Here is a 14,909-nt window from a genome sequence, read left to right on the forward strand (position 1 = left end):
TTGTTAATCTATCTTTGTAAATGTTGTCTTAACTATAAACTAAAACTAAACATGTAAATGAATTCTTATCTATCTTATCTCGTAACTCTCTTTGATTACTTCTACAGCTGATTAGTCTGCGGAATAAATAGATATAATGGTCTATACCTATTTATGGATAAGAATTCTGAACAATACTATATAAAGTAATTTCCTCCAAATATTATCTACCTTTTGGATAATATTAATTAACAATCTTTTATTGTTAATTTCATGTAACGATACACCCCGTTACAATAGTTAAGTTAGTAGAAAATAGATAGAAACAGAAGAACTTTATTACATAAATACAATTTACTTTTAACCCTGTTTAAATAAGTGTTTTAAAAGAGTCTTCCTCTGCAAGTGCTAGTGTGCGTGAAGTGACGTGTGGTACCCCTTGCACTGTAGCAGTGCGAACTGGAATTGTGCTGACGCAGTACAAGGCGGCAGTGCTCCATTACACCTTGTAGCTCTTTATAGTCCGTCCACTGGAAAGACGCATCACGTTTCGCGTGATAGCTATTCCTTTCTAAGTGTGATAGAAAGGAATGCGGTCAAACGAGTGAGTTCGACCGTAGGGAATGATGCCATCCTGGTCATGATGTCCGGTGAACAGAGATACCTTCCATTCAGCAATCATCAAGTTTATACAACAAGAACTTGACGAGGCGAAGGAGAAGGAGAAAATAGCCTTGCTTAATCAGCAAGGCTCTCAACAGGCAGAACTGTTGAGGTTGCAACACGTACAGACCCCTGTATCTGGGATGACACACACGCGTCGTTTGGAAACCTCAAAGATAGACATCTAAGCATAAGGGAGCCGAAGAGGACTCTCTTTTAAGGTGGTTCGTCGAATTGGACGATGCTATGAAGGCTCGTCAAATCGTCGACGAGCAAATGCAAGTCGCATTGCTCAATCAATTTGGCAGGTCGTGCCGAAACTTGGGCACTAGGCCTCAACTTGCGCGAGGCATATGTATTTGGCTCGCTAGAGGCTTTTAAATCCCGGCTCAAAAGACATTTAAACCGCCTAGGGCTGATTTCAGAGCTCGGTCAGATCTTGTGAAACTCAAGAATGGCAAGTGGGATGTTCACGCTTGTGCTCAGCATATACGACTCTTAGCGAGTTGTATCACGAACAATCCAGTTCACGAACACACGTTGATTACGGTATTCCTGCAAGGTCTTACTGATAGTCCCCTAAAGATCATCTGTTCCACTTGGAACTAGATACGCTTGAAGAATAGCAATATCCGTTGCGGAACAGGAGGACTTAAGCTTGAGACAGGATCAAGATATTTCGTCATCGTATCGTCCTTCACGACGACACGAGCTTGGAGGCCTAAAAGCTATGGACCTCTCTTACGTCGGAAGCGAGGTCTCTCGCTTTTCAAACAATAAGAGATTGCAGAGATGCAATCGCCGTCAGAAGTTGGTACACTATATGTAGTGCCCCACGCCCAGTACCGAGGGGCACTGAACGTACTTATGGACCGAATGCCAATAGGGAAACGGTCGCGGGTTCGACGCTGTAGCGGCTTCGCAACAACGAGGCGGACCGCCACAAAACGGTCGGGGTCAGTAGGGGCGCAACACTCTTTTGATCTAGCAACAAACGTCCACAAGCGTGCGGATGTACTACGAGTGAGTGCGATGGCCTCACTTGTGGTATGGTCGTTAGTACAACTACACAAGATCACAGTGTGATTACCAATCACATTGTGGAGTCAGCTGCCGGCGGCTGTGTTAATGCACAGGCAGCGCCGAAGGTCCACCACTCGAATAAGTCGAGTGGATTGAGACATGAATAATAGTCTAGCGAGCGACATTCAAAGAGTATACCGGTTGTCCGAAAGGGACAACACGATGATCCCAGGTCGAACAGAGAGTCGACCGCAGAGGACCCGACTGTGATAGCGCCATCACAGTCGAAAGACGTTGAGGGAATAAGTCCTGACGCACATTAAGGAGAAAGCTCCTCAAACGTTGATGCCAAAATGACAAGACTTCAGCATCCCGAGGGATAAGCCCTCGGCAGCCTTTGGAAAAGTGGTCCCAGGAAACCAAGACGTTGCATGTCTTGGTTAATGACGGATCAAGAGTTGGCGCTTATACGTTTGATCTGTATGCGCCACCGAAGTTAATTTCGGAGATAACTCAATTACAAATCCTAGAACCTAAACGGTTCTTGAGAGATTTGCGTAGTGGCAGAATCAAGCAGATATGTGGACTCGTCACAGAGGACGAGTAGAGAACGAACGAGTTCTCAGCAGCTCATCGTTTGACGAAAGTGTCCTCGATGTGAAGGCTCGGATAGAGGGTATACTACTCAGTACTGGGAGGCACTTAACATAAATCCTTTATACAAAGATTTGATTGAATTCAGGGATGTATTTTCTAAAGTAGTTCCATGCGAGTTGCCTAAGAATAGACACCCGAAATGAGATCGAGCTCAAACCGGGCTCGAAGCACTATGTCATGAAGCAGTGGTCACTGCCTCGTGAGCAGTACTTGCAATCGATAAATTCTTTATCGATCAATTAAAAGCCATGTAAGAGAGTCAACCTCTCCACATAGCTCTCCGACGTTCTGTGTGCGAAAAGCCACAGGAGGGTTGCGGATAGTCCACGCATTCAATAAACTGAATGCTGCAGCGGTACCCGCTCAAACGCGATACCTAGAAAATACGTAATCGTAGATGGTATGTCTAAGAGTACCATCTTTCGTCTACAGATCTGATAGATGGATTTAATCAGATCCTAATGCGTGAACAAGGACATCCCGTACACAGCAGTGAGCACTCCCAGTGGGATGCCCTCGGAATCGTTAGTGATGCCACAGGGGCTTAGTAACGCCCCTGCAACATTCAACAAATGCATAACGAATCTGCTAAGACTGGTGCAAGAATCCGCACCGAGCTATTTCGACGATTTATTCATCGAAAGTCCGGCTATGGACGGAAGAACCGACGTGGAAGTTCATAAAACTCACCATTCGTCAAGTTCTACGCAAACCTTAAGACGTGTATATTCACTGCAAGCGAAATGCAACTTCTTGGGTGCAATGTCGGTAAACACGTCGTGCGCTCTTATCCCGAAAAGATCCAGCTAATTACCGACTGGTCAGTCCCAATCGATGTCAAGGGACTTAGAAAGCTCCTTGATCTGACGACAGCTCGTCACGAATTGCGTAATACTTCCGTTCGTACTCCAACACTGAGTACACAATTTTTGAACGGTCTTCCAACTGTTCGATACGGCATGTCTGCACCTTCTATTTTAATGAGTGACGCTTACCGCGCTCGGGATTAATATCCTCCTCCAATATCTGAAGAAACTGGTCGAGTTTGTCGATCTTCGACTCTATATCCGACACATAGGTTGGATCTACTTTTCCCTCCTCAACCGCAACCATAGGTGGATTTCCACCGTGGTCAACGTTTCCTTGTTGAACGTATCATAAAAATCACCGTGATGTTAAAGGGGCAGCGAACGAGTTATCTTGTTCGCTAACACGGTTATCCACCTTCGGATGACAGCTAGGAGCCTCGGTCCAGCTGGTTGTTGACGTTAAGGGCCTCGTCCGTCAGTATGACGAGACCCATCCGATGGAACAGAAGGTCCATCGGAAAACACGTGTCCCTGGCGCTTGTGAATCGATTGCAAAAAGTCAATCCCATCGAGCATCTTGATAGAGATGTGAGCCCTTCCCCAGGGCGAAGAAAGAAAATAAACATCCCCTTCCACTCTTTTCGTGTCGTCGAAACAACACGGACAGGGAACACCCGACGTGAGGCATGGGAATCCTGTCTCACGAGACAACCGATGCAGTTTAAATCTTGCACCGGTTGGAGTTCGTTTGTCAAACCGAACGCGAATCGCGTTATTTTTTTGAAGCCAGGCTTGTGTCCAATATCTTCGACATTGCGAATGAAAGCGTTCCAGGAATGCATAAACGAGCTTTATCTCCCTTGTTGTTGCCATTATAAAATCGATGCTTAAGCAAAACATCGAGATAAAAATTCTTATCAGCGCGAAAATTCTTCGCGCTAGGATCAAGTCTATGTAGCTTTATCGCAATTAATAACGGATATTCATTGTGAGGAGTAGTCTCTCCAGACAAGCTACTGAGTAGCCGTTCGGGCAAAAGCCAAGGCTTCTTTTCAAGGGCAAGACGATACATTTTAGTGGCTCCACTCTCCTGAGTGAATCCACTAAAAAAGGTGTACCATCGTCGGAATCAAACATGCTATAGCGGACGCTATTAGCACGACTATCCTATTCAGCCCCCTCATCCGAAGCCTCATAGTCAGTCGCCTTACGACGTTCGGGTGACTGTTCCACGCTCCTGAGTCGGCCATCTCGTCCGACTCGCTTTCATAGTTGACCTCCAAAGAGGAGTCGCATTGACGTGGTGACTCACCACGTGGACCCGCAACATTTAGTGTTCCGGGAGGAGATGATAGTACGGCAGACGAATTGTCTGCCGCAAGAGACAATAATGCGTCGCCCGCAGCCTAAGATTCCGCACTATTCGCTGACCGCATAGACCCGTTCGATATTCATGCGAAAAATCAAAAATTATGGTTCTGCCCAATCAATGTCGTTTTCACTTAAGCGGTCATATAGTGACCGCTCTATTCAATGACAGTCAGAGTGATTGTCGTTTAAGAAGAAGGGTGATGTTACGGGGTGTATCGTTACATTAAATTAACACTAAAATGTTGTTGATATATATATATAATTTTTACGAATGAAATTATGTAAAGTAATACTCCCAAAATATTATATACCTTTTCGATAATATAATATGTATATTATTTTCGAAAAGGTAGATAATATTTTGGGAGTATTACTTTACATAATTTCATTCGTAAAAATTATTCATTACTAGATATAGCCTTTATACTTACTTGCTCCGCGGTCCAGTCAGCACTGGACGTGCCCAAAGAGAGAGACAGTAAGACTTTATTACATGTTTTGTGTAAGTATATATTTAAGTTAGTCGTCAAATGTAAATAAAAACAGAAGGATTAAATAATACTAACTACCGTTTATTTAACCTTTTTTAAGTAAGTGTTTTAAGAGAGTCTTCCTCTGCACGTGCTAGTGTACGTGAAGTGATGTGTGGCACCACTTGCACTTGAGCGGTACTAGTCGGCAGAGCTCCGTTTGAATTTTTTGATGGAAATCACACTAAAAAGACATTAAGTCCCAGTATCAGGGGGAAGGGGCAAAGACTCCTCTAAAGGAAAAAAAATGTTAATTTTGAAATGAACTGCAATGGCACATACAATGAAAATGTTTTGTGTTGTCATTTTTAATCTGTTTATACTTTGTTTACAACAAACAGACGGGGTGTGTGACAGGGCACTCCTCATTAGTACAGATCAGTGCTAGTTAACCTTACACTGATTACAGAGTAGGTTAGGTGCCTTAAAACTTTCGGTACAGAGGGTTAGAGGAAAGTTTTTATGTAGCTAATTGACTTTTGCTACCAAAGATAATTTAAAGGACTCTCTCTTGTGCACGTAGTTAACAGTCGCCTTATTCATGAGCAGTTACTGTGCCCCAGGAATTTAAATAGGCAAAATTAGTATAGAAATTTAAACAGGAAAAAATACTAGGAGATTTAAACAGGTGATATTTCGGACCAGTGCCTAAAACTGGCGCCTTAGACCGCTCGGCCAATTGACCACCTTCAGTTTCATTAGCGCATTGACAGATTCAGCAGCCGGCGACATGTACATATGTTGAGACTGCCCACAGTTCGTACGGCGACTTATTGCTGTTAACGCGTGTGTCCGTTAACGATTCCACAGAAACATAGCCGTCATAGAGCCCCACGGGGGTGACAAACGCTGCATGGCAGAAGAGGAGTCGCCATAGATTCAAAGGAAAAGTAAATTGATGAATATATTAATTTTCCTACGTGACGATTTTCTATCTACTACTGAACTTATCAAATTAATATCTATCTAAGCATAGCGCCTCCTTGCGCACTGCACAATCGTGTCTTGTTTTAAACATAATATCAACCAATAAATCGAGCTTATGTCTTATTGCATCAGTATTACCCAATTCGGTATTATTGGAACTATTTAAATCAAAATCAATACAGATAGTCATTTTGCACTTCTTAAGTCATTTCTCCTCATAGAAAAAAATATTTATTTATTTTTTCTTGTAGGAAATATTACTTATCTAATGGGACACCCCGTTACATCACTGTCCCTTAACAAACAGTCACCATATTATTAGTCTTTTCCTGTATTAGCACTATTGGTTTTGATTAAAATACCGATTTCATTTGCATTACGATTTAAGTCAAAATACCGATTTCATATGCATTTTGATTTTAATCAAATTACTGATTTTATTTGCATTCTTGATTTTGACCAGGATCAAGAGGCAACAAACAAGTCTGTGCGCGTCGGCTGCGAGGATCACTGTAGCTGTCAGTAACGCAGATGTTTCAGTAGACACTTATGCGTTAACTGCGGGGGATACGTCATCTATTGATGACACTGCGGATGACGGGGACAAGTTACCTGCATTGCCCGACTCAGTGGCGACTGAGGAGGCCGCTGGATCACCCGGGGCCGAGTCCGTTAAACCTTTGAGTTCGAATGTGACTTTCAAAGAGGTGATGACGAGGTTGTTTAACTCGTCGGACTTCTTTGGTGGAGAGTCATCATCACATGACACCGAGGGCTATGACCACTCTGGTGAGTGTTAGCATGCATCACCAGGAACTACGTGGTCGCTATGGTAAGAGTGCTGCTAATGGTGCTAGTTTGCATCACCAGAAAGGGAGTGAATCTAGGGATCGCTCCCAGGGCAAACTTAACATGAGACAACAGGAGAGGGACCGCAATACATTGCGGTTCGCTCCAGAGAAGATGCCTTGCTTACCCTCTAAGAGGAACCTCATTCGTTCGTCTCATATGACCAACGATCGGTATCATATTCCGTCATTCGACTCATCCAGGCTGGAGAGTATAAGACGGAATTCTTCGTCGATGTCTTTTTCCGGCATCGGTTGTACACTTCTAAAAGGGCAAAGGATGTCAAATCCTTGTTCCAAGCTTGAACAAATTTTGTACAGAATGTACAAAACATAGGCAGTGAGGTCTGGCTTGACAGCTTTCCGCGAACGGTTCGAGAAACAAGCCGTAGTGGGGGCACGCTATAAGTGGCACCGTCTGTCTTGAAAGGCAGGGATTCCTTGCCTCTCGTGGAAAACTCATGCCCATGCTGTTTTAAGGGTGCAGGTCATGCTCCTAAGGAAGCAAATTTCCTTAAAGATTCCCATTGAAGGACTCTCATCTCTTACGAGATGCGTCAAGGGACTGAGAACCTCGCATCCTTTTACGAGGGCAAAAAGTGCTCGTTCTCTGATGGACCTTCTGCCGAGAAGGATGGGTCTTGTTGTACTACAAGACGAGACTAAAAACGCCCAACATCAGTTGGGAGCGAGGTTCCCAACTATCATGCCAGGCTGGATACCCTCACCAACGAACGATATAACTCGTTCGAACCCCCTTTGCCTCGCAGTGGTTCAAAAAGCTTTCAACAAGAAAACGTTTTCACCACCTGAATCCTTCAATGGATGTGGAGGGGGAGAAAAGAGCAGGTTCACCTCGTTTCACGAGCCCGATTCTACATCGTGATTTGGATCACACCATCCCGTAACCGCGAGTTAGTGGTGACGATTTACAATATTTCTCGTGACCAGTTGTGAAATTGTGCGCAGGTTGCGACTGATCAAGTGGCGAACGAAAGGACACATCAGTCCCTTCAAAACGATCTGTTGACAGCTCGTAAGTAGATGTTTGAGGAAAGAGGGGATCGTCTGGTTCAAGAGAATCAGACTCTGCCCCGAGATGATAACGCTTTGGCTCGGAACCATCAGGCTTTCGGAATGCCTTTGACCGCTCCGGTGTAATCCGAAATCGGAAGATGCCTCGTATTGATGATACGGGCGGAGACGCCCAACATAAAATGTAGGATGCGCACGCATGCTACGAGGCAGATCGATCGTGAATGCATTGCTCTGGTGATGTAATACACGAAATGGGCCGATATACTTGGGCAGTCATTTATAACTGCCTGCATTTGCCACTACGTGCTTTGATTAATTTATCGTAGACAGTAGGACTAGGTCAGAAATTTTAAATGAAAGTATGTTTGCATCTCCGTTTTTGTCACAGTTCCGTTTCTGTCGGTCCGAATTAGCGATGGAATCCTGTACAATACGGACCACTGCTTCTCTAGCCAGCAGGAAATCACCTGCTGACTCAGTTTTATTTTTGTTTCCAGTGCAACCGGCTCGCACTGCGGAGATTTTTATCTCTTCATTATTGAGAGTATTATCATTCTCATCAATGTAAATGTTTTTGATGCTGAGTCTTTCAGCATCGTTGTCTACTTCTGTGTTAGTTAACTCAACATTGCTAGTCCCTCCCCCCATAAATAGGAGTTACTCACAAACCGGGTAGGTATATGTCGGTGGCGTTAGCCATTCACGATAAAAGGTGTATGCTTTGTAGAACATGCACTGAATTATTGATGGCAATTCTACCATTGGCAACAACTCGTTTCAAGTCTTAAAAGAGTGGACGTATCCGCGAAGTATCTCTTCGAGAATACGCTTTGCACGCTCCGTCTGACCATCTGTTTCAGGATGATCAGAAGTTGATCAGAAGTGACATTTTTAACTGTGTACCAAGTTATTTGAACACAGTTTGCCAAAATTCCGCCGTGAATCTAGGGCCTTGATCTGAAACCGACTCGCGGGGGAACACATGGAGCCGAATTATCGTGTCAATAAAGACACAAGCACATTATTTGGCTCCGTTAATGCAGCAAGATGTACCATCTTGCTAAAACGGTCTACAAGAACAATAGTACCGTCATTCTGGTAATAGTATTCGAGAAATCCGAAGACGAAGTCCATAGATACGGACTGGCAACACTCTGCCGGAACAGGCAGAGGTTGTAACGAAGCAAAGGATGAAGCGCTGGGCTTTACCCGTTGACAAACTTCGCAAGCACGTATGTACTTGCGGACGAACTCATACTGGCGTGCCAGTAGAAGTCGCGACTAATCGTGAGATAAGTCTTTTCACGTCCACGATGACCACTTTGCGGTGCATCGTGATACTCATACATGAAGCGTAATCGCAAATTATTATGGTTAGGGATGACGACACGAGGCGTGTCGCCAGCAATGGCTGTATGATACAATAACCATTGCGTATTGTATATCGATCTGTTAAGGATCGATAAATTTCGACAATCCTTTTAAGGATTGCTGAGATGGATTTTTAAGGTAATCCACTAACCCTTTAAGAGCCTTATTTCCATGATAAGCTCTTCTAACGTCATCGAGTAATGTTGACGTCGGAACACGTATTGTTGCAACAGTGGCCTTATGCTCACTGTTAATTTGCGCAGCCCTCCTAATGTGAATGCACCCATGTGCATCTCATCCACAAGGGTTGGTCACAAATGTGCACCACACCCGAGTGTTGGGTCTAATTACTATTATTTAGTAATTGACCATCCCCTTAAGTACCAAGTGTACTTAACAGGATCTGTGTATCATTAGGGCAACTTTAGCCCGTTACATTTAATGAAAGTCCTACTCTGCACGTACTTGTGTACGTGAAGTGACGTGAGGCACCGCTCGCACTGAGGTAGTCCGTCCATGGACCACAGTTCCATCATCTAGCATGGACATGTTAGATGATAATAGAAATACGCGTCACGTTTCGCGTGATAGCTAATCCTTTCTAAGTGACATAGGAAGGTATCAGTCGAACGAATGAGTTCGACCGTAGGGCACGATGCCATCTTGGTCATGCTGTCCGGTTTGAATAGAGATGCCCTCCATTCAGCCATCACCAAGCTCATACAACATGAAGTTGACGAGGCGAAGGAGAAAGCAGCCTTGCTTAATCAGCAATGCTCTCAACAGGCAGAACTGTTGAGGTTACAATAGGTACAGAACCCTGTACCTGGGATGACGCACACGCATCGTCCCAAAACCCTTAAAGATTGACATCTCTAAGTATAGGGAGTCGAAGAAGACTCTCTCTTAAGATGGCTTGTCGAGTTGGACGATGCCATAAGGGCTCGTCACATCGTCGACGAGCAAATGCAAGTCGCATTTGCTCCGTCAAATTTGGCAGGTCGAGCCAAAACTTGAGCGCGAGGGCCTTAAGTTGCGCGACCCACCTGTCTTTAAGTCGCTAGAGTTTTTAATGCTCGGCTCAAACAGATGTTTGAACTGCCCAAGGCTGAGTTCGAAGCTCGATCAACTTCTAAAACTCAAGCAAGCAAGCGTGATGTTCTCGCTTATGTCCAGCACATACGACTCTCAGCGAGTTGTATCACGAGCAACCCAGTTCATGAACACACATTGATTACAATGTTCTTGCAAGGTCTTATGGATGGTCCCGTAAAGACCCACCTGTTCCACTTGGAACTGGATACGCTTGAGGAAGCAATCCGTTGCGGAACAGGAGGACTTTAGCTTGAGACAAGCATAATACCTTAAATAAATTTGTGTAAAAATATGGGTAAAAGGGTATGAGCTCGTCATCGAATCGTCCCCCAAGACGACACGAGCTTGGAGGTCCAAAATCTATGGACCTCTCTTATGTCGGAAGCGAGAGACCTCGCTTTTTGACCAATAAGCGATTGCAGAGATGCAATCGCTGCAAAAGTGAGGTCACTACGCTCATGAGTGTAAGGCCCTACGCCCAGTACCGAGGGGTACGTACTTATGGACCGAATGCCAAAAAAAGCAACGGTCGAGGGTCCGACGTTGTTGCGAAAACGCAACAGCGAGGCGGACCGCCAAAAAACTATCGGGGTCGGTAGAAGCGCCCGGCCCTACTGATCTAGCAACCTCTAGAGAAATTGCAAATCTCTTGACTAAAGTTTGCCCCAGACACACAATCATTATATGTCTCTGCACCTGGCGATGAGGTATCCCTCTGCTCCCGTATCCCTCATCACCTTGAATTTAAAGTGACAAAAGATTGTCACATAGAGCCCAAGTGGACTTTGGGGCGTTGAATAACTTTATTCGTCGCCAGTCGCTAAAGAATCATAGGCTCAAACATGTTGAGCGCGACATCCATTCAACGAGGATGACGGTGCGTCTAGCGACAGGCGCATCGATATCAGTAATGAAACGCGTAGTGAAATTTCACTACACGTTAAGAGATTTACAGTACGATGATGATTTCGTCGTACTGGATTTAGATGACAAATTTGATGTCATCCTAGGTTTACCTTGGCTCAGAAAATATGAGCCCACGAATCAGCTGGCCGCATCGATCAATAAGATGCCTGTCATCTGATGAACGTCTTGGAGCGTCCACAAGTGTGTCGATGTACAACGAGTGAGTGCGATTGCCTCAATTGTGGTACGGTCGTTAGTACGACTGCACAAGATTACAGTGCGATTACTAATCACACTGTAGAGTCAATTGCCGGCGGCTGTGCAAATACCCAGGCAGCGGCGAAGGTCCACCACTCGAATAAGTCGAGTGGATGGAGACATGAATGCACGCCTAGCGGGCGACATTCGGGAAGATACCGGTTGTCCAAAAGATAATCCTAGGTCGAGTAAAGAGCCGACCGTAGAGGACCAGACAGTGATAGCGCAATCACTGGGAGTACTTAAGACAAATCTTTTAAACAAGGATATTATTGAATACAGGGATGAATTCCATGAAGCAGTTCCGTATGAGTTGCCTAAGGATATAGGCACTCGACATGAGATCGAGCTCAATTTGGGCTCGAAGTACTGTGTCATGAAGCAGTGGCCACTGCCTCGTGACCAAGTACTTGCGATCGATAAATTCTTTATCGATCGTTCAAAAGCGGGCCATGTAAGGGAGCCAACCTCCCCACATAGCTTTTGGACCTTCTGTGAGCGAAGTCACAGGAGGGTGGTGGGTAGTGCACGCATTCAATAAATGAATGCTGCAACGGTGCCGGCTTAAACGCCGGTACCTAGAAAAGACGTAATCATAGATGGTATGTCTAAGAGTACCATCTTTTCGTCTATGGATCTGATGGATGGATTAATCAGATCCTTATGCATGAGCGGGGACATCCCGTACACAGCCGTGAGCACTCCAGTAGGATGCTCTGGGAGTGGCTAGTAATTCCACAGGGGCCTAGTAACGCCCCTGCAACTTTCAACAGATGCGTAACGAATCTGTTGAGACCGGTGCAAAAATTCGCACCGAGTTATTTTGACGATGAATTCGACCATAGCCGGGCCATGGACGGAAAGACGGACGTGGAAATTCATAAAACTCACGTTCGTCAGGCTCGTACACTTATACGAAGCATACATTGTACGCAAATCTCAAGAAGCGTATATTCGCGGCAAGCGGAATACTATTTCTTGGGTGCATCGTCGGAAAACACGGCTTGCGCCCTGATCCCGAAAAGATCAAGGCAATTACCGACTGGCCAGTTCCAGTCGATGTGAACCGACTTAGAAAGTTCTTTGGGCTAGCGGCGTACTCGCACAAGTACTCACGCAATTATGCCGAGATGAAAGTTCATCTCTCTCGTCTCTTGATAAAAGACGAGAAATGGTTATGGAACGCTTAAAGTCTGCGTTCCTTTAAAGGTATCAAGCAAAGCTTGATGCAATCGCCCATCTTGGCGATTGCAGATCAAAACAGATCATTCCATGCGGTCTGTGACGCCAGCGATTTTGCAATCGGCTCTGCGTTATACAGACGGCGCAGAGCGCGTCGTCAGTTACCAATCGCGTCAGCTGCAACCAGCTGAACGCAATAACCGAGTGCATGAGAAGAAACGCCTTGCCATGAAATATGCACTGACTAAATTTAAGGTCTATCTCCTCGGAGATAGACCGTTCATCGTATATACGGACCAGGCGTCATTACGCACGGCCGTAGACAGCCCACGCCTCTCGCAAAGAATGGCGAGGTGGCTGTCTTTCTTCGCGGAGTATAATTTTTCCTAGGAATATAAACCAGGACGACTGAATGCTGTCGCTGATGCGTTATCACGCCGACCCGATTTTGAGTCAGCAGTGCAATCCAATAGTGAAAATAATCCCACTGTTGCAACACTCACTACGAGTGTTCCGTCATCAACCTTAGTTGATGACATAAAGAAAGCCTACACAGAAGATAATGACCTTCTATGTTTGATGGATCATTTAATGAATTCATCCGATAAATCTTTTTTTAAAGATTTACCGGCTTTATATCGATCTTCATCCGATCGATACACAACACGCAACGGCTTACTGTACTACACAGCCGTTGCAGGCGACACTCCACGTGTCGTTCGTCCATGCTCACAATAATTTGCGCTAGTGCTTCACGTCAGTGTCACGATGCACCGGCAAGTGGGCATCGTGGACGTGAGAGAAACTTATCTCACAGTAAGTCGCGACCTCTACTGGCCCAGCCAGTATTAGTTCTTGCGCAAGTACATTCGAGCTTGCGAGGTATGTCAACGGATGAAGCCTAGCCCTTCATCTCGTGCACCTCTCCAACCTCTACCACTTCCGGCAGAATGTTGGCAGTCCGTATCTATGAACTTCGTCTTCGGATTTCCCGGAAACGAACACAAAAACAATGGAATCTTTGTTTTGGTAGACAGATTCAGCGAGATGGTACATGTTGTTGCAGTACCAGAGTCAATTACGGCTCCGAGCTGTGTCCGTGTCTTTATCGACACGGTATTCAAACTCCACGGTTTACCCGTGAACTGGTCTCGGATAGAGATCCACGGTTTACGGCGGAGTTTTAGTAATCCGTGTTCCGATCTCTCGGAACGCGGCGTACTATGTCAACTTCTGATCATCCGGAGACAGATGTTCAGACGGAACGCATAAATCGCGTCCTCGAAGAGATACTTCGAGGTTATCGTATACGAATTGGAGCGAGTTATTACCGATGGTCGAATTCGCCATCAACAATTCGGTACATGCGTCTACAACGCATAAAATGTTCTTCGTGAATGGCCTACACCACGCATACCCACCAATTAGAGGTACCTTTTAGTTAAAGGGGGGGTGAACTCGCACGAGCAAAACCATTTCTGGTTCATGCTCACCACGCGTCGAAGTTACCAACCACGCGAGTGAGGTCGATATCGAAGCAATCGCCATCGAAAATGAGAGGCAGTGCGCACAAAGCGCACTGGAAAAAACAAAACAAATAAGTCAACAGAGGAATTTCTGCTGGCTAGAAAATCAGTAATTCGTTAAGTACAGGATTCCATTACTAACGCAGTGGGCCGTCAAAAATGGAACGCAGACAAACAAGGAGAGCTTATGTTCTTCTATTTAGAATTAATGACCTAGTACTACTACTCTACGGTACACTTACCTAAGCGTGCAGTACGCGGTTTCTTCCGGGGACGGATCTGACCACCCTTTTCAAGAATCCCTAAAAGATTTTTGTGGTCACGAACCAGATTCTCATGCTGAATCTGGAGATTCTCATGTCGGGTCCGAAGACCCTCGAAACCGCGATGAGCTGACGATAACTCATCACGAAGAGCTGACGACAGCTCATCACAAAGGGCTGACGATAGCTCATCACGAAGAGCTGACGATAGCTCATCACGAAGAGCGTGATATTTCCGTTCGTACTCCAACACTGTGTACGCACTCTTTGAACGATTTTCCAACCATCGATATAGTGAGCTTGCACCGTCTGCTCCAACGAGTGACATTTACCGCGCTCGTGTTCAAGGTTCTATCCAATACATGGAGGTAGCGATCGAGTTTGTCGATCAGGTCCCTGCTGGTGCGAAGACACCCAGCAAGAGGAATCCCTCCCCAAAGGGCGATGGCAAGAATTAGCATGC

The sequence above is a fragment of the Bremia lactucae genome (assembly GCF_004359215.1).
Source record: "Bremia lactucae strain SF5 chromosome Unknown BlacSF5_NotPlaced_201_SHOA01000006.1_244224bp, whole genome shotgun sequence".
Classification (NCBI taxonomy): Eukaryota; Oomycota; class Peronosporomycetes; order Peronosporales; family Peronosporaceae; genus Bremia; species Bremia lactucae.